Source organism: Convolutriloba macropyga, chromosome 6 (assembly GCF_964194025.1).
Source record: "Convolutriloba macropyga chromosome 6, txConMacr16.3, whole genome shotgun sequence".
In the NCBI taxonomy this organism is placed as follows: Eukaryota; Metazoa; Xenacoelomorpha; order Acoela; family Convolutidae; genus Convolutriloba; species Convolutriloba macropyga.
In genome coordinates this window covers 63,885,326-63,907,497 of record NC_134473.1, presented here as the reverse complement: position 1 = coordinate 63,907,497, position 22,172 = coordinate 63,885,326, and positions in this window count along the sequence as shown.

The following is a 22,172-nucleotide window of genomic DNA, read 5'->3' as shown; positions in this document are numbered from 1 at the left end:
TAGGTTCGTCCATTCTTCCAAAGGAAGTCAATGAAACCTGCAATTATCCAGAATACGTGTTACGACTACAAAAAGAACGTCAAATATGACAAAAAACAAAAATTCATTTACTTTTTTTTTGTGAAAATCCCGTGTGGAAGCCAGTAAAGTCATAACGAGTTCTCCTAAAACATTAGATTTTGTGACATCAATCCCTTTTGACACTTTCCCTTGAAATGTATTATGTGACCTCTCATTAATGAAACTAGGTAACAATTAGACCAAAAAGAAAAAAAGCAAGATTATATGAAACTTGTTTTTATCGAAAAAAATTTATTACCAAATGCATGAAAGCCATTAATTACAAAATGAAAAAATTGAACAGGTTGGTTTATTCAACCAAAGGAAACACCTTAAGACCTGCAATTATCCAGAACATGTCTTACGTCTACAAAAAGAACGTCAAAGATGACAAAAATCAAAAATTAAATTAGTTTTTTTTGTGAAAAATTGGTGTCGAAGCCAGTAAATTCATAACGAATTCTTTGAAAACATTAGATTTTGTGACACCAATCCCTTTTAACACCTTCCGTTGACAAAAATAATATCACCTTTAACCTTTAATTAACGAGACCATGTAACAAACAGACAATAAAAGGAACAAAATTGCGAAGTTGAAATGTTTTATTTTTTCATTTTGGAAAACAGTTGTTTTCAAAGTCATGAAAGCCAACCTCTATCTTCTAATATTAAAATATTGGCTCATCTAATTTTCCACGAAAAGCCAATCAAACCGGGTCATTGTACAGGAAATTAAATACGACCAAAGGACAAAGTAAAAACGACAGTTAGAGACAAAATTTAAAAAAATTCAATTAAATTCTTCGAGAAAGTGTTGTCGAAGCGGTAAAGATCCACAATCTATATCTTTAAGGATTTATTTATCCTCAATTGTGCGTTATTTTGAACCCGAAAAATGTGATATATGAACTGACAATAGCCTGATAATTTGGCAAATTTAGAAAACCTGAAAAATGGGCACATACCTAAAAATTAGAAAAAATTTGTGAAATCTAGTAGTATCAAAGCCAGAAAATCATAACTTACGGCGTAAAACCGCAATAAAGACTAAATGTGAATTCAGCAGAAAGAAGGAGCACTCGTTGATTGCTGACACTAAGCTACAAGTTGACCAAAGTAAGAGAAAAATGGAGGCAAACTTCAATAAGCCGTTTTTCATTTGAAAATCAAATATTTTAAGTCAAAACGACCATAAGCCTTCAAGCAATCAACTAGATAAATTCATTTTGAGCTAATTGGGAAGCCAATAGGACCTATCACTAGTGAGCTTTGATTTGAAATGTTCTGTTATTTAATTAACATAAAAAAGATCGATTTTTTTTATATAAAACCGACAGATGACAATCCGAAATATTTTTCGGTTGTAACGGTCCATGATTGGTACGGAACTAGTCTTGCTAATATTGATTGTCCATTAGGAATATTTAATTTTTGGATTGTCATTGATATAGATTTTTGTTTGTTAAAAAATCAAAAGTAAATGCTGCGTTTTTGATAATCAACGAAGAAAGTTAGCAATAAACGGCAAATTTTTATTTACAGAGCACTCTCAACGGAAGTTGAAGTGGTATTAGCCCTCTTTTCAGTCTACAAAGATTTTGTTAGTGGTGTTTGGGTGTGCACTTCCTGCAAATTTAATCAGAGTGGACTAAAGAAACTTATTTCGTGCTGATTTTGATGAAAAATTCTGAATTTTGTGAAATTTTTAGCCAGAATTTGTGAAAAAAAAATTCAATGAAAATAACCTACAATGTATTTTGTTTTTAAACATAAAATCAACAACATTTTCAGGAAAAATTTTGTTGACTTTTATGAAAATTGGCGAAATTTTAATCAAAAATTCCGAAAAATTGTGAATGAAATCAACGGAATTCACTCTATTTTCTCGAAATTTTAAACCTCGATATCTCCCTGTCAAAAACGAAAATCAAAAAAATCGTTTTAATTCCATATTCTACGCTGGACAAGCTTTCTAATGATACCCGTCTCAACTCTCTGCGAAGAATATATCGAACGGCCAAAATTGACTGAACAAAAAAAAACCCAGTTGAGTATATAGTTCCTCCCCCCCTCAAGAGGGGTCGGAACAATAAAAAACAATTTCAGAAAATTTCAACTTCACAGGCTACAAAAGTCGTGATCACTATTTTTGAGAAAATCCAGCAGATAAAAATTAAAGTAAATATCAATTACAGTTAATTGGATCAAATTATAAAAATTTTGCTATGAAAGATAAGATTTTCAAGTTCTATAAAGTTTACAGAAAACCTGCCACAAGAATTGTAAGTCTTGAGAATTGTTCTCAAAAACAATCTCAATTATTAATGAAATCTCAATATTTATAAACTTTTATTATTATATCATCATATTTATATCATCATTATTTCATAATTTTCACTGTTTTAATCACGATCCTTGAAGCAAAAAATATGAAAAAGTAGAAAAAAATGGCAACCTTAAACCCGGGTGGTAGGAGATGAACAACTTATACGGTGTCTGGAATCCAAAATATCATTTTCATGATGTTGGTTCACTTATTTTTGTATGATCCTACTGCCGTCTTCAGTTCACTGTTCCATTGTTTAAATTAAAGATGAGTGTATTGCCTGATTTCTTTTTGATTGGTATCACTTTTCGTGATCACCAATATTCGCAGTGGTGTTTCCTCAGTCATTGTGGCTCTGTTTTCAAGTTGAGTAGATACCTTGTTTGTGTTTTTGGATCCTTTCAGGAGCTCATGTTTCGATTCACACCGTTGCAATCTATAAGACAGCACTACCGCAATGAAGATGCGACAGTTTAGTAAATGATGCTAGACTGAAAGAAAAAAAACAATTGCTATCTATTTGACTTCGGCATGACTTAATTAGTAACAATAACTTGAGTTTGTCGAAGATAGGTTAGTTTGTTGAATCGTCGGAGTGATCACAAAACGTATCGAAAAGCAACTGCAGCAACTGTAACTGTTAAAAAAGTAATAACAAGCACTCTTTAAAGCCCAAACTTTATGAAAAAGATGGGAAGAAAGTGTTCAAATTGGCATTTCTCATGTAAAATTTTAATTACTTTAGATTTTGATCGCTTGTTTTAAAAACAAGTATTAGACTCGAACGAATACTCAACAAACGACACCAAAATCTCATTACAACTATATCGCTCCCGCCGGCCAAATACTGCAAATCTCTGCTAAAAAAAAATTAGTAATTCAAAATAAAAAACTAAGAAACATAAGCGGATCCTTTGTGTTGTCACAAAAAAACCATAAGGTGCTATAATATTAGCTCAAATTACTCGCATTTTTTTTCCTCTCCTTTTGCAAAAAAATTGAAATTTTTTAGGCTAATAATTTTTTCAGCATCAGCAAAAAACAACTCGACAAAATATTTGAAATTAATTTTTTGTATCTATTACTTCATTTTGCTACTACTTCCATAGTATAATGCAAATCTCCTTTGCAGCCTAAAAAGCGGAATTTAGAATGGTTGGCAACAATTGAAGCCACAATTGCAGAAAAACTGTGTCATGAAAGTCAAAAGTTTTCGGAGTATTTATGTCAGATTAGGAAGATGATATGAAATCGAAGCGATGGAATTTCTGGACAATACATAAAAGCTCAATTTTAAACCTATAGGTTTGATATAAAAGTTACAAAAACAAATATTTTTGAGAAACCATGGAGCTCCAAAAAAAATGTATTTGAAACTCGCACAAACTTATAAGATTAAAGAACTTTTTAGCCACAATGAAACAATCATCGATAATTGTGCCAAAACTCCAGGCAAGTTTGAAAACAATCTGAAAGGTAAACTAAGAAGGTGCAAAATTCTAGGCAGACTTAAAGCAAAAATATATTGGCCCCACAGAAACAAAGAAAGCTCGCTAGTTCTGTGCCTCACACAAAATTTTTGCACATTTGCGTTAGAAATCATGATGCAGTCTGGATGCAGTATTAAATCTTGATGCTGTTTTGATGCAGTATTAAATTAATCTTTTGCTTGAAATGCTTTGTAAAGTTTTACACTCAAGAAACTTATGCTCATGAAGACCAAGATATTTTGATAATATCGTCTGAAAGTATGAAGATTTGGTTTCAAGAACGTGGTTATTTCTCGTTACAATCATCATCTTCTTCGGCTGTGCTGAACGTCGGAATTTGGTTCACTTTGAAACGTATCATTTCGGCCTCTTTGAACGAGTTGAACTAAATAGTTTCTCGGTTTAAACAGAATTATCATCAAGGTTTGTTTAATCATTCACATTCTATGTTTTTGTCCAGCCATAGAATTTTTTCTTATTCGTCAAATCTTCTCTTCGTCGTCTCTATTGAGTCTGGTTTGCGACATGTCAATGTCTTCCTACATCGCAAAAACAAGTTTGTTAAGAAGTCGTATAAAAAATCCATTGGCTGCTTGAAGTTGACGTCTGTTCCATCAAACGCCTCCGTTATTCGTCCAGTGGCCATGTCATTGGTGGTGTATTGTGTTCTTTCAAAAATAACTATCTCGTCTACTTCAATGTTTGGTTGTCCGTTTTGCCATTTTTTCCCTTGCTTTGGAATTTTCTGATAAGGTTGTTTGTCTTCTCCTTCTGTCGCGTAAATGTTGTTGTTTCTTTTACTGTAACAGCTGTTGTTTCCGGTAATGCTGTAATTGGTCTCCCTATAAAAATGTCTCGATGAGAGGGCTAAAGCATCATTGGCATCATTTGCAAGTATCAAACATGTCGCAAAATCACCTATTTTCAGTTGAGTTCATCTAATGCTGCGATACATATGACGCTTCATTGACTTTAATACTGTTTCGCATAGTCCTCCAAATTTGGATTCCTAAGAGAAATTGGCAACCAAGTAATTTTGTTTTTGCAGCAAAACACAGATATGAGACGTTGAAATTCCTTTGTCGCTAGGGCTTATCTAAATTCAAGTTCTCCCTTGGTTCCAATAAAGCTTTTTGAATTATCGCTATGTATCGCACACCGACGAGCTGTGAACAACTTCTGTGCTGCAAGAAAATCTGTCTTTGATGAGGACTTCACTGGATCTATGTTAACTGCTTTAGTGATGAAATAATTGAAAATTGCCACAAAAACTTTTTCTATTGGCCTAAATGCTTCTCTGATGTAAAAGGGTCCGCAATATTCTAATCCGCACTGAATGAGTGTGAATGAGGTCAGTATAGTTTTCCGTGGCAAATCTCCCATCTCATCTGTGGCTGCAGCAATTTGGCATCAAAGCGAATGCATGGCTTGCACTTCTGTAGAACATATTTAACAACAGAGAGGCCGCCAGGAATCCATATCGTGTGCCGAAGAGTATAAAGTGTTAACTGAGGACCCCCATGAAGATTTTTCATATGTGCCTCTCGAATCAACATTTCATTAATGGGTGACTTCTTCGGAATGAGGAATAGAAATTTTTGGTCGATAGTGTAGGGCAAATTTGCCAGACGTCCTTCAACTCGAATAACATTTCTCTTGTTGTCAAAGAATGGCGGAAGGCTGTAGAGGTTGCTATTTCTCAAGAGCTTCCTTGTTGCAATATTCTGTGACGAACTCTCATGTGTGAAATCTGTCTTGCCAGCAGTGGGTGTACTCTGTTCGTTGCTGCCCTCTATCTAACCCAACATTCTAATACCTGAGCGGCCATTGCTACTTTCTCCGTTTTTCCGTTAACTTCGGCTGTGCTATCAATTCGGTTTCCTAAATTTTATGTACCCGGGCCGCTGGCCCTACTTTTCCCCTTTCCTCAACTGAACGTTTTGAGTTTTTTCTCAAGTTACCTTTACTTGTACTTGGGCCCCTGTCCCAAAACTTCCCATGTTTCTCATCCGATGATTCTGTCATCCAATTTTTTCTCGAAATACATTTTCTTTTACTGGGGCCCACGGCGCTAACGAAACAATTCACATCCAAGCTGATAAATTCTCCAAGCCACGACTGCTATGGGAATAGTCTTTCACATCCGTTCTGCATGTTTCCCCAGAACTATCTAAACCAATTGGTTGAACTTCTCGTTTTATCCCCGCATTCGGCGCTGAAAGCAAACAGCCCTACCAATAACAGTAACGGAATAAATTGGATATATTGAAATTACAGTTTCAAGCTCTCCACCAGAGTTGAATGTAAAGGCTGGGCCTTGGCCCTCCCAAAACCTATCATCACATCGATTGATTTTACCCTTTCATCCCAGCCCCTGGGGTTGGATGCAAAACCTATGCCCCGGTTCTACCAATACCATTAATCAGATCAATTGACTTATATCTTCCACGCCCCCAGCATTGAACGCAAAATTTGGGCCCACGGCGTTACCAAACCCATTAATGAAATGAACTGAATCGATGAGATCACGGTTTCATCCTCGCCCCCGGCGTTGAATGCACAAACTGGGCACCTGCCCTTCCAATACGATCAACACCTGATGAGTGGATTGATTTTCCGGTGCTGACACTGAAATGAAGTCCAGGGTTCCTCAAGTTATAGTTAACCTTTGAGTTCCCAATTGTTTTGTGTGCCCCGGCACTCACAAAGCAACTGGGCTCCTTGGCCCTACCTATTCCACCAAATCATTTTGAATTTCTTGATTCGTCAATGTCATTTCCTTGAAAACCTCGCTGTCTATTCCTGCTATCTGTGTTGTTGATTTGAAAGTTATTTTGCCGATTTTGATCTCTTATGGTGTCAAACTGTGGAAGGAAATTTTGTTTTATAAAACTGTTTAAAACTATTCAACCTTCGTATAATATTTTTCATTGCAATTTAAGTTCCTGTGGATTGGTTGGCGCTCTTATGAAGTTATTAGGTTTCTTTTTTTGGTTTTATTGAAAAAACATTCCCATACTGTTTTTTTCGGTCAGCCCTGATTTGTTCTCCTCCAGGACTTCGATACTTAAACTTGATACACCCCGCACGAACTTCAGAACCTGGGTGAAAAAAATTGTCAATCTATGTACTGAAGAATGTCCGTTTACCATTATGCAAATCCTGTTCTCCAAATTTTACAAAGCCACTCTCAAGTTTGTAGACTGCTTGTAGGTTTCGACCTCTGCTTCCATTGTATCGGTAGATACAAAGCTAAAGGAAGGCCAATAAATTTCCGGCTGTTTCAACCATTCCATTTCATCCCACTACAGATTATGCTTCGACAAATCAGAACCTGCCTAGGATTTTCCTCCACATGAGCATATTTCCAATCAGTTGCTGGAATAATTTGCTGTGTATTAGCTAAAAGGTTTGCTCCAAACGTTCTCCACCTCCTTGAATAATCTTGTAGCCAAGCAATTGTAACTGTTGAATTCGACCATACAAAAATTTTTAACCTCGGAAATTGTTCGTCATTGATTGCAGCTGACGCCGCTTAAATGAGTTTGGCACCAAGCAGAGCTGCACACTGTTCCAATTGTGAGACACAAACGGTTGTGGTTGGGGCCATTCGCGCCATATTTGTCAAAAATTTTCATTTCAATGCAGTCCCCAACCGTCTGTCTGAGGAAGACAACAGCTGCATAAGCATTTAGTTGATAGGCTGATTCTGACCCTGGCATTGAATCCTTCTGTTGGGAGTAGACACTTTCCAGGTCTTTAAGTTGAATGCGAAGTCGCATGTATTGCTGTAGAATTTCCACTGAAAATTGTTGACGCCAGCTAAGTTTAACCATCAATATTAACCGGACAAACTATATGTGTTGGATGGTGGTTAGTAAAAGCCAGCCCAATGGATTGAAGAGGCGTAAAACCACTGACAGAATCTGTAGTTTTGCTTTTAGCGTCTCCTTATCAAGCTTCACTGTAAATACAAATTTATCAGTTTTTGAATTCCATTTTAGGCCCAGTGTCTTGAAATTGTAACCTTCACTTTCGATTACCATTTCATCTTCGGTTTCTCTTGAACTTCCAGTTAGTCTTTAAACTAAGCTGGAGTCACTGGAAGCCCATTTCCGTATGCCGAAACCTGCAGTGGCAAGAGTTCTGATGAGTGCATACAGCTTGAAAGTCAGTGGAATCCGTTAGTAAGTCGTCCACATACATATCAGTGGCCATGGGCTAGCGAAGTTTTGCATCTTTCAATTCTTCAGTAAGGACTTTCAATTCTTCAGAGAGGTCAGATCAAATGATACGATGAAGAAGAAATGCCAAAAATTACTCGCGTCATCCGGTATATCTCAATTGTATCTGATTCTGGGTCTTTCCACAGAATAGGATGACAATTTATTTCTCCTTTGTCCAATTCTACTTGACGATACATCTTCGCAACAACCGCTGATAGCGCATTTGGATGTAAGCGGAAGTGACGAACCCGGTTGCCAAAAAAGTCTTTTTTGAATTTTTGGTCCAAACATCAGCTGTCATTAAAAGAAACATTCGTTGTTGTCTTTGCAGATCCGTCAAATACAACTCATAATTTGGTTGTCGTAATTGAATCTTTGAAGACGCACTGATGACAAAGATTACATGAGATCTCTGAGAAAGAAGAAATTCTGTCATTCGTGCCTTTTCCATATGACCATCGTTTATAGATTCTTCAATGAAGTCCTTGTACAGTATTCTGGCTGTTTTTGGAGTCTGCGGAGCCTTCTAAGTCGCTGCCTTGCTTGTTGGAAAGAGTCCCCTAACTGCCTTGTCTCATCTTTGAAAGGCAGTTTCACTAAAAACGACATTCAGTTTTGTTGTTTCATTGAAATGTTCAACGCAACGTTTCTCCTCTCTGGTCCAAAATTTTGCTGTTGAAACTTCCTCTATTTCTCAGAATCGCTGTAAGTTTTCTGGTTCTGATTGAACAAACAAGGTCTCCGAAAAAAAACTTGGAGGAATTCTTTTGGTTTGTTCCCTTCCAATTACAACCCAACCAACCATTTAAAGCCTGATTGTTATTCCAATGTTTGGTTCCTTTAACCTTCTGTTACCGATCATGGCATCTTCACAATGGGCGGATCCAATCAATAAGTCAATGCTTGATAGTTTGTTGAAGTCTGGGTCTGCCAACTGTAATTCTTTGACTGTTTCCCACAGGCTGGTATCGTTGAAACAAGATGGCATATTGTCTGCCATTTTTGGCAAAATAGATGCACTTATGTTGACTGATGATGATCCTTTCTTTGATGGAAGAAAAGATCAACCTCGCCCGTCTTGTCTTGAACTTTTGTCTGTCCGAGTCCAAAAGCTCTTTTAGGCGTTGTACAGCGGCTTCTGATATTTAGTTGTTCTGCGATGCCGAATCTAGTAAAATTCTGAGTCGAACAGTTTCTTCTAGAACATTGACGTGAACAATAGCTGTTTGGAGAGAAACCTCCCCTTTTTTAATCATGGCTGCTGCAACTTTGCTCTCATCACTTGTTTTTGCCACTGTAAATGCTTTTGTAGTATTTTGGCTAGTTCTGTCATATACCTGCCTGAAAGATATTGCGATGCTTGTTCTTTTGCTATGAATATTTTTCCAATGCAGAAGAGTGTTATGCTTTTTACCACACTGCAGACATTTGAACCCATCAAAAGGTTCTGACTTATTCATAGGTTGCAAAAAACTCAAGCAGAGTTTTTTTTCACATTTATTAAGTCGGCCCGTTACTTCACTGAAAGGTTCTCAGATATTCCGTATTTGAAAATTTTGATGGATTTTTCAAAAACCTCACATTGCTGTTCCGAGTTTGCCAAATAAGTTTGCAGATTACGCAAGTTAGTATTTTTTTGTGGCTTAGCAGTACCGTTTTCATGTGCTGTTGACACTTTCAAAGCTTGAGCCCGTTCCTCCACAAATATTGAAAGCTCTGCAATTTTTGTGGATCCTTGCCCTTGGATGATTTCTCATAATGTGTTCTTGTTTCTACTGGCAGCTTCACATTGATCAGATAGAAAAAAAATCCTGACTGTCTACCGGTTCTCCTAAATTCTGCAAGGCAAGTCGATGTTCGTCCATTGCTTCAAATAAATTTCTCAAGTCTGTGACTTTTTCCGTTGTCAGAAAACGATAAGAAACAATTGATTGAACATGCATTCGAAGTTCTTTGTTTTCGCTTTTGTTTTCGCATCTGTTGACGAAGACCTTCAAAGCGACGTCACAATTGCGGTTTGTTACTGGTATCGAAACCAACACTTTGGCAGCATTTTTTGTCAATTAAGACTTGAGTTATTGTAGCCTCTGGCTACATTGATGAGTAAGGTTGTCAATAACTACGCTTTTCGAAAAAACATAGAACGATGTCCCCTCTACGTAGTTTCAAGAGAATAATGGCAAGTTAAGTGTTGGCAGTTTGATGTTTTTTTAAAACCTTGATTGTTCTGAAAACATTGAAACCGAAGCAGTTGATGTTTACCCGCAGATGAACGATCGAAGCGTTTACTGAAAAGTTTTATTACGTCAATGTTCTGAATCAGTTTGCTGTCGACTTCTGCACACCTCACAATTTCCTTATCAAATGTTTCTAGTTTTGTCAACTTTTGCAGCGGTTGCTCGTTCAAGTTGACACTGTAGCTTTGCTTTCCTGCAAGAAGTGTTGACAGTTGATCTAATCGGTTGATGTCTGCTTCTGTTATTGTTCGTTGTTCTTTTCTGATTATAATTTCTGCTTCATTGTTGAGTCTTCGGCGGGCGACGCTGTTTGAGCCTCAATGCTGCCTTTGCTTTTCACTATAGACACGTTGACTCAAGTTTTTGATCGGTGAAGGTTGTTTTGTAACTTCGGTCTCTGTTCTTGTTAAATTGTCTTTATCTTTTGTCCTTTTCGTTGTCTTTGTCTTTTGTCCTTTTCTTTGTCCTTGATCTGTAGCCCTTTTTGTTGTCTTTGATCTATTTTCTTTTCTTTGTATTTTATTTGATTTTTGTGTGTTCTTTGCTGTAAATTGTAAACTAGGAAAATATTACATAAAGAAAAAGATACAATTTTTGAGGTTTCAACTATCCCCTGCAAAATATGCGGCCACTTTATCTCCGAAAAATTGTCTTAAGTATTTCGGGGGTATAACTGAGCTTTAAAAAGAGAGTTGACTGTGAGAATTGAGAGAAAGATTGCTTTCCCCGAAACTTCAACAAATAACTTGATACCTTCGAGTATGTTGTTCTCCCATTAGTCAACTTTACCCTCGGTCCTAGGTTTAGTCCTAGTTTCAGGTTAATGAACCTAGTTATGCAAGTTATGCAACTTGTATAATTTTTTGGGATGGGTTGTTGTCTAGGGGTGGGTCCGCTTTTTAGAGTTCCCCCTTAAGTTTCCCATTTCAGGATACGACTATAATTTGGAGACAGTATACGCTTTTGTTGAATAATGCTTTGACTGTTTTATCCCTAGCCTAATTTTTGGCGGACAAATATTGCGATGCAACATTAATTTGCTCTTTTGCTTGAATTGCTCTGTAATGTTTTAAGCTCAAGAAATTTAAGCTCAAGAAGATCAAGTGTACTTGATAATTTTGTTCAGAATTTTGAAGATTTGGTTTCAAGCATGTGGTTTTTTTGTCGTTGCAATCATCATCGTCGGCTGTTGCTGAAAATCAAAATTTGGTTCAACTTGAAATCTTACTACCTGCAATGGAACATATGTTAGTATTTCCGATGTAGAAACATTTGCAATTTGAACAAACTTTCTGTTTTGGAAAGCTTCTGTGAAAATTGCAACAGTTTGCGAAGAAATCTCTTTTATTTCATATTGTTACTGACAAGAAATTCATTGATAATTCGACTGGTAAAATAAACCATCAAGACTGGTCGTGGAATGTGCAATATATTAAAACAGTTATAAAATATTATCACTTTAGGATATTTAACAAAAAAAAACAAAATAATACATGAAAAAAGGTAACGTTGGAGTGTTTTTTGAATGCATTGTATTCATACTTTTTCGCAGAATGGCTAGGCGTGTTCAGGTATGGTTCAGGTGAGACAAATCTACCTGAACTGTTCATGTAAAATCCCGTGTTTTTATTCAGGTAAACTTACCTGAACTTTTTTTAGAATGGGTTTGTGGCCATTAGTTTTTGTTAAACAAAAACAGCATCACTGTATACAGAAGCCTAATTGTTTCATTTGGTTGGTATGCGTGCTTCCAATTGAGTTGTTTTAATTGAGGCTAAAATGAACTGCCAGTCAAACAAATGGTCAACTTTTGGTTGTTTATTTAGAGAACAAGGTCTGTTTTGGTCGATTATTGTGGATGATTGAATCTATAATTTAAAGCTAATTTTATTTTTACACAAAATATTGAAAAACGTGCAAACGTATTTTACAAAAAGTTGATAAAAATGCAAACGTATTTTACAAAAAGTTGATAAACAAGCAAACAAAAACCGCGTTCTCACGGCAAAACAGCACAAAAAGTTCAGAAAAAGCAAAAAGCAGAAAAAGAATTCAAAGAACTGACAAAAATTAGATCGTGGACGACCTTGAGTGATATACCTACAAGTAAATTTTGTGTATTCAATAGAAGAGGTGAACGTAAACAATCGAAATAAGAAACAAACAATCTTTTATCACTTTCCTGTTTCAAAAATATGGTGATTCGGGCTTACTTTAATAAACTTTTAGGCTGACATGTTTGTCAAACGATCAAATTTGTTTCCCTACAGGATCACAGAATACAAACCTTGAAATAAAGTAACCACAAAAAAGATACGGACATGAAATAAGGCCACAAATCGGCACTTTTGAACTAAAAAGTCAATGTAAATTATGAAATAAGAGAATCAAGAAAAATTCTCAAAAAGATTAAATAAACATTTTGGGAAACTAAATTTGAACAAAATTATCAGTTTGATTGAGACGAGTTAGGAGAGAAACTCAAATTTTTATGACAATTTCCAGTGAAAACAGTGCGCAAGGTCCTCCTCCCACATATATTTCCGTCCCCCGAAGAAGCACTTTCATTTCGCGACTTCCATTTCACAATCTATTTCCATTGATGCGCTTTAAAAATGTTCATTTTATTGATAAAGAAGTCAGAAGTGGTTGACATTCACTTCCAATATTATTCAGATTAAGGGATTTCCCGTTTTCGATTGCAACTTTTGTGCCCATGGCGCGAAATGTGATGTATATATAGATCTTGATTTGCTACCATGAGTGCGACTCTCAGAAAAACAAACATTGTTGAAAAGTTTTCTTGGTATGCAAGAATCAGGCTGAGGAGCATAAACATTTAAAGCGTACCCTAGTTTGAAAAGCAGACCTTAAAGCTTGCTTGACTCTGACTGGGAATTTTTGATTTTATAGGGGAACTTAGACAATTGACAAATTATCTCTTTTTAAGCTCTGGTTTTGATAGCTTCAAAACTTTTTAATCAAAAACTTCACAGTCACTAAACATCCACCTGTTTTTTAATCAGTCCTCAAAAGTGCGACTGAGATTACATTTCTCCTGAGACGAATGCATGTTTGGGTTGCATCAGTTCTTAAAGGAGTAGGTCCACCTCTAGTTCATTTTTAGAGCACCAAAAACATAAACACATTGACTTGGGAGTTGTGGCAAGGCTTGGTATGCTCTTGCTCAAGTAAGGTTTATAACAACGTGAACTTATCACTCCACCATTGTCACACATACAATAAACAAAGGTCAGCCACCACAGCTTAGAATAATCTCTGTCGTGCTCCAAAAACAAATAGGCAGCCGGACAAACATCACTTATTTATCTAATTTGTACGAATTTCACTGACTAGTGAAAAAGTTTAAGTCTATAGAACTTCCGATTAATTAGGCATCACATCTGTATCAAACATCAGTGATTAGTGATAGCGACAAGCACAAACATACCAAAAAAGCATTGAGCAGAAGCATTAGGTCAACACAATACGCAACCGTCTCAAAAAAATAAGATTTAATATAAAATCAAGGATGGGGCTGTTACAGGAAACATAGTGCAGTAACAGCGCAGTATAAACTATGTAAAATAAGGCCACTATCTAGAACAGTCAACATGCCAAATAAATCCAAAGCTTCGTGAACAGCAAGGAAGAACTTCAAGCAACAACCTCAGCTGAAGGTGACAGAGTGGAGTGCAATAAAAGACCTCTGCGAACAAGAAAAGAAAAATAACGAAGATCTAAGCTTACTACTTGAAACATTGGAACTCTTTAGGCCACAGAAAAAACTTAGACAGGAGTTGGAATGAACTTTTGAGGCTACAGCTAACAAGTGAAGCGTTAACAAGACTTGCTAATGAATCTGCCGAACTGAACATAGTCATGCTGAAAGGGGAACAGAGAGACAAAAACAATCAGAACGGACCCAAATGACACTGAATCACATCAGCACCGCCCTTCCCTAATCTACAGAGGCGACAAAACCCCTTATGCAAAACAGCAAAGAAATTTCACTTTGTTAGCCGCAACAACCAGGAGACTAACAATGATGTCTCATCCAAAAAAGAAGACAATGACAGATCCCAAACTCTTTTGAAGTTCTAAGAGTGAGGAAAGAACAGGAAGTTTCTTTCAGTAGAAATGAGATCTGGCAAATTTCAATTCGATCGAAAGAATTAAACCATGTTCAAGGACAGAGCCAACCTGAGAGTGAGAATAGCAGAGCAGAACAATCCCATCAACCATGTCCATTTCAAAACGGTAGGCAAGCTGGTCCAATCATGAACCACAAGTACACACAGCAAAAGAATCAACAACCACCGTACCTGATGAACACTATCAAAACGACTATGACAACAACCCACACAAGGCCTTCCTGAGTTCTCCACCAGACTGGATGCAACACCAAGAACTTATAATACAGAACACATTGAATTTGCCTAGGATATCAGTTGAAAATTTCGAAGATGATCAGTTGAAATAGCATTAGTGGTTCAACTTCAAAGTGACGCAAAAACTGACATGCCTCCAAAACTCTGCAAAACACAAAGGAAGAGAATTTATAAGTAGATACTCCTGCAATGGGGACATTATCATGAAGCCATCGATGAATTCATCAGAAAACCACAGCAAGTCAGAGCATATTATTGCTGCATACCTGGATATTTCGAAAAAAGACCTACACCCAGATAAGACGAACCAAACACTTGTGAGCTTCTCATCTTTTTTTTAGCAGAGTGGTACAAACCTTCCAGATTCACAACTTTGGATCTGACCTCAAATCATTGAGCTGTTTTGAGAATGGCCAGAAACAAGCTGAACACTACCATGATAATCAACCGGAGTCAACACATAAAAAGACAAGCTTTGGTGCCACCGAGCCTTAACCACTTGCTTGATTGGATTGAATTCTACGCAGAAGCGTGCAAAGACTTCTCCCCACAACGAAACCAGAGAACCAAAAAGAACAATTCTTCTGCAAAAGAGCCTATTGATGTGTCATGTCAAATGTGCTCACAAAACCACGATCTAGGTCAATGTCCCGCAATCTAAAACGCATTCTAGACAGTGGCAGTGACAACACACAAATAACACAGAAGTTGCTAATGAACTTAAAGTTCAACAACCCTAAGACATAACCCTACTACCAATTTCAATTCGTGGTGAACACTCAGTCAAAACAGCAGATAACATGATGGCCAATGTCTTTTTGTACAACAGTTGTCCTGTGAACTGAAGTCCTGTGTAAGCAACAGCAATGGAGGAGTTTTGAAAGCCATGATTTCAAAATGAATGTTGAATGAGATCTGCATATACCATTACCTCCTCAAGAACATAGGTTTCCCAAAAAGCAGGGACATCCAGATAGAAAAACTGATAGGAGCCTATGCATTTACAGCAATAGCGCCCAGAAAATTTTCAACGGGACCAACTGGGCCACCATACGGAGTCAACACTATGCTTGGTTGGACACTGATAGAGCCCATTCTTCAGAGGTCTACACAGAATATATTCGTTTAATCAAACAACACAAAGAAAGCAATTTTCAATCATATCAAGAGACGACAACACTATCCAGATGAAGGTCTTTTCCATCTTTTCTGGACAATTTTTTGAGTGAACTTCAATCGGTGCTTTTCCAAGGGGACAATTTACAGATAACAAAGTATGTGAGACTATCCTGTGATACCATAAAAGACATTGGTGACAGATTGGCATGCAGATTGGCATGGAAAAAAGCCGTCAAACTCGCTATCAACTACTTCATGGCCAGTTTAGTGGCACCTCTAAAACAGAGGTTGGGCATGGACACCAACTTGAGAGACCTCTACGAGGAAACATTTGAAAAAGGTTTGGATATAAACTACATGACAACTGCGGACCCCAGTTGCTGACACTCTGTTTGATAACTTCCTCATAACCCAGCAATTAACTAACAGATGCCAGACAAAACTCGCAGCGCCACAAACGCTGCTTGAAAATGTAAGGGAAACTAACTCAAAGATTCATTGACAGGGCCGGATCTATTTTCAACCTGCATGTTCTTCGCCTCCGCTTCAGACAGTACTCAGTAGCTGTCAAGGCGTACATAGAGGAAATGTTAAGCAGTTTGGCGTTCAATCAGAGGACCAGGACAATTTACGTTTTCTGTGGTAAACATTTTCCGAGTATTGCACTGAGAAAATGTTCAAAAACAATCGACAGCAGTTCCACATGGATAATTTTTTGCAGACCTACCCCACTGTAGAGGACGCCAGCAGAAGTACAGAGCAGAAATTCTCCTGTGATCAAGATGATTAAATCTGACAAAGTTTCCGAGAAACAAACTATCCCAAAAAAAACTATTGGAAGAAGACAAGGCAGAAATGAAAATTCAAAGAACCCTTGGTTGGACCCCAAGACGGACAAGCTGATGTTCGCAAAAACCAAAGCTACTCTGACGGGACAACAACTGATTCAAAGCAAGGTGCTATCAATGGCAGCATCTCTGCTCGATTTAATTAAACTGATTTCTTCGTCTGCCAGGAGAATTGGATGCATATAAAGAAGAAAGATAAAGAGGGGAGAAATTGGGATCAATCATTGTCAGAAAGCCTTCAACAGGAATTACAGTGTATGGACGGGCTCGACAACATGACCTCAATCCAATTTCTTAGATGCCTGATTCTCAACATCAACGGAAATCATGAACTTCACATGTCAACTGATGCCTCAGATAGTGCAGTTGCTGCCACAGTGTTTGTGAGAACAACCAATGCCAATAGATCTTCCGTAGCACGATCAGCAAAACAAAAAAGGGACCCATCAAGCAGCTGAGCAATTCAAAAAAGTGATTGGAGGCGGCAAAACTTGGAGCAGAGCTGGCTGGTTTCTGTTAGAGCAAAATAACAACAACCATAATTTTAAAGCTTTTTTGACAGACAGCACTGCTGCACTTGGATGATGACAATCCCAGACAATGTAGAATGCGAAAAGTTTCAGCAAAATTTTCGAGAATTCGAACCCAGACCATTGAGAAGACATCCCTGGAAATATGAATCTCGCAGACCACCTCACACAAGACCTCACACCTCAAAAGACATCCCAAAGCTCTGGCTTGCATCAACGTAGTTTCTGATCACACCCCAAGATGCTTGAATTTTCTCCGAGGACACTAATCTCACATATGCGCTAAACAAGCAACATCTCCTCTGACCCCAGTCATTAAAGTTGAAACTTTTCCAAATTTGAGTTGACCACTCAACTATAACAGATTGATGTTACAGGCAATGAAGCGCCAAAACTTAAAACAACAAACAAGACGACAAAACGAGTTATCTGAAGCCTCCATCACTGAGAACTTTTCATCGGATAAGACCAGGGCAAAGAACTAATTTACGACAATGTCGCAAGAGGAATCTTTCTGAGGAACAATTTCTTCCCTATTGAAGGGAAGCGATCCTGAGAAAGGAGACAAGCTGATACCTTCCACCCGGTTCATAGACGACCACAGACATTAGAGGGTAGGAGTAGACTCATCAAGGCACCATTAACCAACAGTACAAAGCAGCCACCTCATTGCTTATAGCAAGAGCAAAATTACAAGAGTGTTGATTGAAAAAGCACACCAGGTCTGTAGCCATCAAGGCGTGTAATATGCGAAAACTTACCTGCAACATACTTCTCTAATAAATGGATTGCGAAAGGTGCTGAGGAGTCTGGGGAAATATTTCCTTCGATGCAGGCGATGGATGGCAGACAACTAGAGACCAAAGCTGGCTGATCTGCACGAGTTTAAATTTCCAGATGCAAACAAGCTGTACCCTTTTGTCAATACCAGGTTGAATGTGTTGGGTCCTTTCTCCATTGAAGACAAGAGAGCAGGCACTCCGTATACTTGCTCACGCTCTTTTTCACCAGAGCTGTCTACCTAGAAGTATGCCATAAGCGCTAAACCGATTGGCTCTTCATAGTATTCAGCATCTCTATCTTGGCGAGGACACCCTTACCTGTATTTGAGTCACCCTGGAAGAAATTTTATTGGAGTCACTAAAGCATTGAGGTTGAAGTTCCAGAGAAACTACCAGACAGAAAAAGAAACTACCAGATAGAAAAAAAGAAACTACCAGACAGAAAAACTAACCCTGGCACCACACTTCGGAGGAGTCTGAAAGAGACTGATACAGACACCAAAGAAGAATGTGCCAATAGTGCTGTGTAGTGGGAAACTAACAACTTCCGTTTTTTCAGACTGTTTTGGCAGTGGCCGAGGCAATTTTGAAATCCAGGCTATTAACACATGTGGGCTGCAGCAAATCAGGTTAGGAACCACTAACTCCTAATTAGTGCATTCTTCTAAGACTACAAATGTGTTTGAAACCACTTGTGAACAACAACCAACGGCTCTTCAGTAAGCACTTTAAATTGACGCAGATACTATTTGATCATTACTGGAGCAGGCTGCTAAAATAATATGTTCTGAGCTCAACAGGAGAAAGAGGTGGCAAAAATCAAATGACGAGCTGGATGAATGTGACATTGTGTGCGTACTCAAGGACTTCACACCAGAGGAAACTGAAATTTCGGGAAGATTTTGAAAGCACACAGACGGAATAGCAAGGCGCTTCCACATCCATTGGGCTAATGGCATAGTCCAAAGACAAGCAGTAACCCTAAAGTGGTGTCTTCAAACAATTGTCATTTGCTCCGGAGATTGCAAGACAATAAACTCAAAACAAAAAATGTGCTTTTTTGCGTTTACATTTTCATCCCAATAGCTGAATTTTTGCTGCCAAGGGAATAAAGGAACCCGGTTCCTTTATAGTTTTTCTCCCCCAAGCTCACATTCTTCTCCCGCCACAAACATTTTTGTCCTCCCAGACCCTTTCCTATCCTAATTTCCATTCCAAAAACATATTTCCATTGAAGCATTTTTTCATTGAAGAAATCAGAAATTGTTGACATTCACTTCCAATATTATTTATAATAAGGAGTTTACCGTTTTTGAACATAACTTGCCCGTAGCGCGAATTGTAGTGCTCATATGGAGTTTGATTGGATCACATGAGTACGACTCTCAGAAATACAAATATTGTTGGAACGTTGTTTTGATTTGCAAGACTTAGGCCGAAGGGCAAAAACAAGGTGTGAAAGTTGTTACGAGTAAATGCACTCTCAAATTACCACATAATATCTTCTAAAATTACTGTTTTTTGCATAAACTATCAGCGTTAATGTGGACATTTCAATAAATATTCTACAAGTGATTTTTCTCGTGGCATCGGTTGCTAATAATTGAAGAGTCTAAAAGCAAATTCAATGATTTCACCTGACTTAAGTTTTTGAAAAACTTATGTGTTATTTCCCTCGGCCAATTTCACTGTCTACGGTCTGGAGATTCTGATCAGGATCCCATCCAGAGGCTGCATGATCTGATTAGGGCGACACCTACGTTCTGAATTGTCTGATCATAGCATGGTTTAGGGTCTGGAAAACTTCTTGGTATGATCTTGATAGTTTGAACATAGATATTTCCAGAGTCATTAGGTTTTGATCAGCAACCTTTCCAGAGTCTGAAAGTCTGTTCAGGACAAAGAGGTCCAATCCAAAATGACCAGTCCCCTGAAAAGAAGAACAGATAGTTAACCCCAGAGGGGACTGTTTTTGATGAGCTTTTCTCAATGTAATATAAAAGACTACGGTAAAGACTAAGTTCTGGTAATTGTTGTTGAGCTGAACACTTTGATTTCTTTAGAGCTAACAATTTTTCTTGAAGAACCCAAAAACACTATTCACAAAGTGACGTCTTTTTTCTGAAAAAAAATAAATTAAACCAATGGTTACTGGTACTTAAACAGTTGAAAGTGTCAGTCTTGTACCCAAAAAGCTCGATCGAATTGGGTCTGGCACCCCAGTCCGCGACTCAAGTCAGTGTGGCAGCCTCTATGAGCGACTCAAATCTGTCTGAACAGAGCCAATATTGGTCTGGATATTCTGATCAGAGCTGGCTTGGGTCGCGCACCTTATCCTGGAATGAAAAATAAGAGAAAACACAAAAGACCTTTAGAGGGAAAATTAACTAAATTGTGGAAAAATTATAGGATCTTTTTGAATCCAACTGAAAAACTGACGACCTTTTCTGAACAAATAATTACAATAGTTACTACAAGAAGTAGCCATACAGCAGACTTTTGAGAAAGAAGATGACGTAAATGACGATTAGCACTTGAGATCTGTCAATCATTCGGTTGCAAGACAATATCTAAAAAAACTACAATTGCGGAGCATTATGATTTTTTTTATTATAATATTACCTGAACAGCGGTTTTTGAAAACAAAACAAAAATTGAACAAAAGAAACCTTAATTACACTAAATTTTAGTTGATAAAACACAAAACAGCTGCAACAAATAGAGGGAGAAACAGCAGTACAAAAAGTGGAGAATGGGTGTGCGCAAAAGTCGGAAAGCATAAAAGAATTAGGAAAAAAATTGTGTCCAAGTCACTACAATATTGACATCAGAATAAACAGAGGAATCCATTCTTTTAAACAAAGAGTATTGGACTTGTCGTTTTGGATTATCTGACGACAAACAAAAACCAGCAAATTAGGCAAATAAATTTTTTTTATTATTTTACCAGACAAATAAAGACAAAGTCATTAAAATTATCAAATTCTCTTTAACTGACCCGAAAATGCATCTGAACAGTGAAAAACGGCTTAAAAAATGAAGAAAGTGACAAAACACTGCATATGAACAAAGCGTCTAGCAAATACTGTTTTCTCTCTAACTTCTGCTGTAGCATTTGGAAATATAGAATTTTGTATTTTTATCGTTAGAAGGCCTCTAGCTGGGGACTGGCGAGCGCCCAAAGCTCTCCCAAACATGAGAGGTTCTTTGAAAAAGGTGAGTTCGTCTGACAATTAAGTATAGAATGATGTCCCCATTGCTCTCTCAAAGCTGTATACAAAAGATGTTTGATGCGCGGAATCATAAAGTTTTTTTCCGCAAAATGAAAGCAAAATTTAACTGAAATCTGGCTACTAAAACAACCAAGTATATATCGGTTATTAATTGAAGTTATAAATCAAAAAATTGAAGCCAAAAATTATCCCAGAAGAACTAATTACGAAGCAGAGAATCAATGAACACAATCAAATAATATCCTGTCATTCAAAGCTAAAAATTAGATATAACTTACAACAGTTAGAGAACTGCCGATACCACTAAGTCAGAGTAAGTTAACCTAATCAGAAAGGTCGGTTTTGTAATTTTTTCAACACACTTTTTCCTTGAGCAAGTCGAACTCACTTGTCAACTTCGTCTCTCAAACTTCCACAAAATTATTTGACGAACTACTGCTTTTCAGATTCGAAAATCCCTTTCTGAGCGTTTTTCTTGTTACTAAGGGTACCCAACCTATAAGGTTCTTATTAGCAAGTTTTATCAACTGTTTTAAACAAATTTCATCCCTTTCTCTATGGTCATAAAAATTTTAAAAAGAAAGAAATTAGATCTTTCTGCACCTTTTTCCATAAAAAACACTTTCAGCGTTAACACTTTGAGACTGAAACGTAATTTATATGAATGTTTCACAATTGGTCAAGATGTTGGTGACACTGTTAAAAGTGATGATTTTTCATAGAAGCAAAAAAATATATGTATCCTCTTATTCCTTGTTTGTTTGAAAAGGCAAAAAAAACAGTTTCGGGTACAAGAAAAAGTCAACTGTTTTTCTCATTGAATATGCAATTGTTTCAGGAGTCATCATTTAAAAGTTCAGGGTGATCGGGCATGAGGAAGTAGGGTTTTGGGGTCTTGCGGTGGGTAGTAAATTTATTGACGCTTGGTTT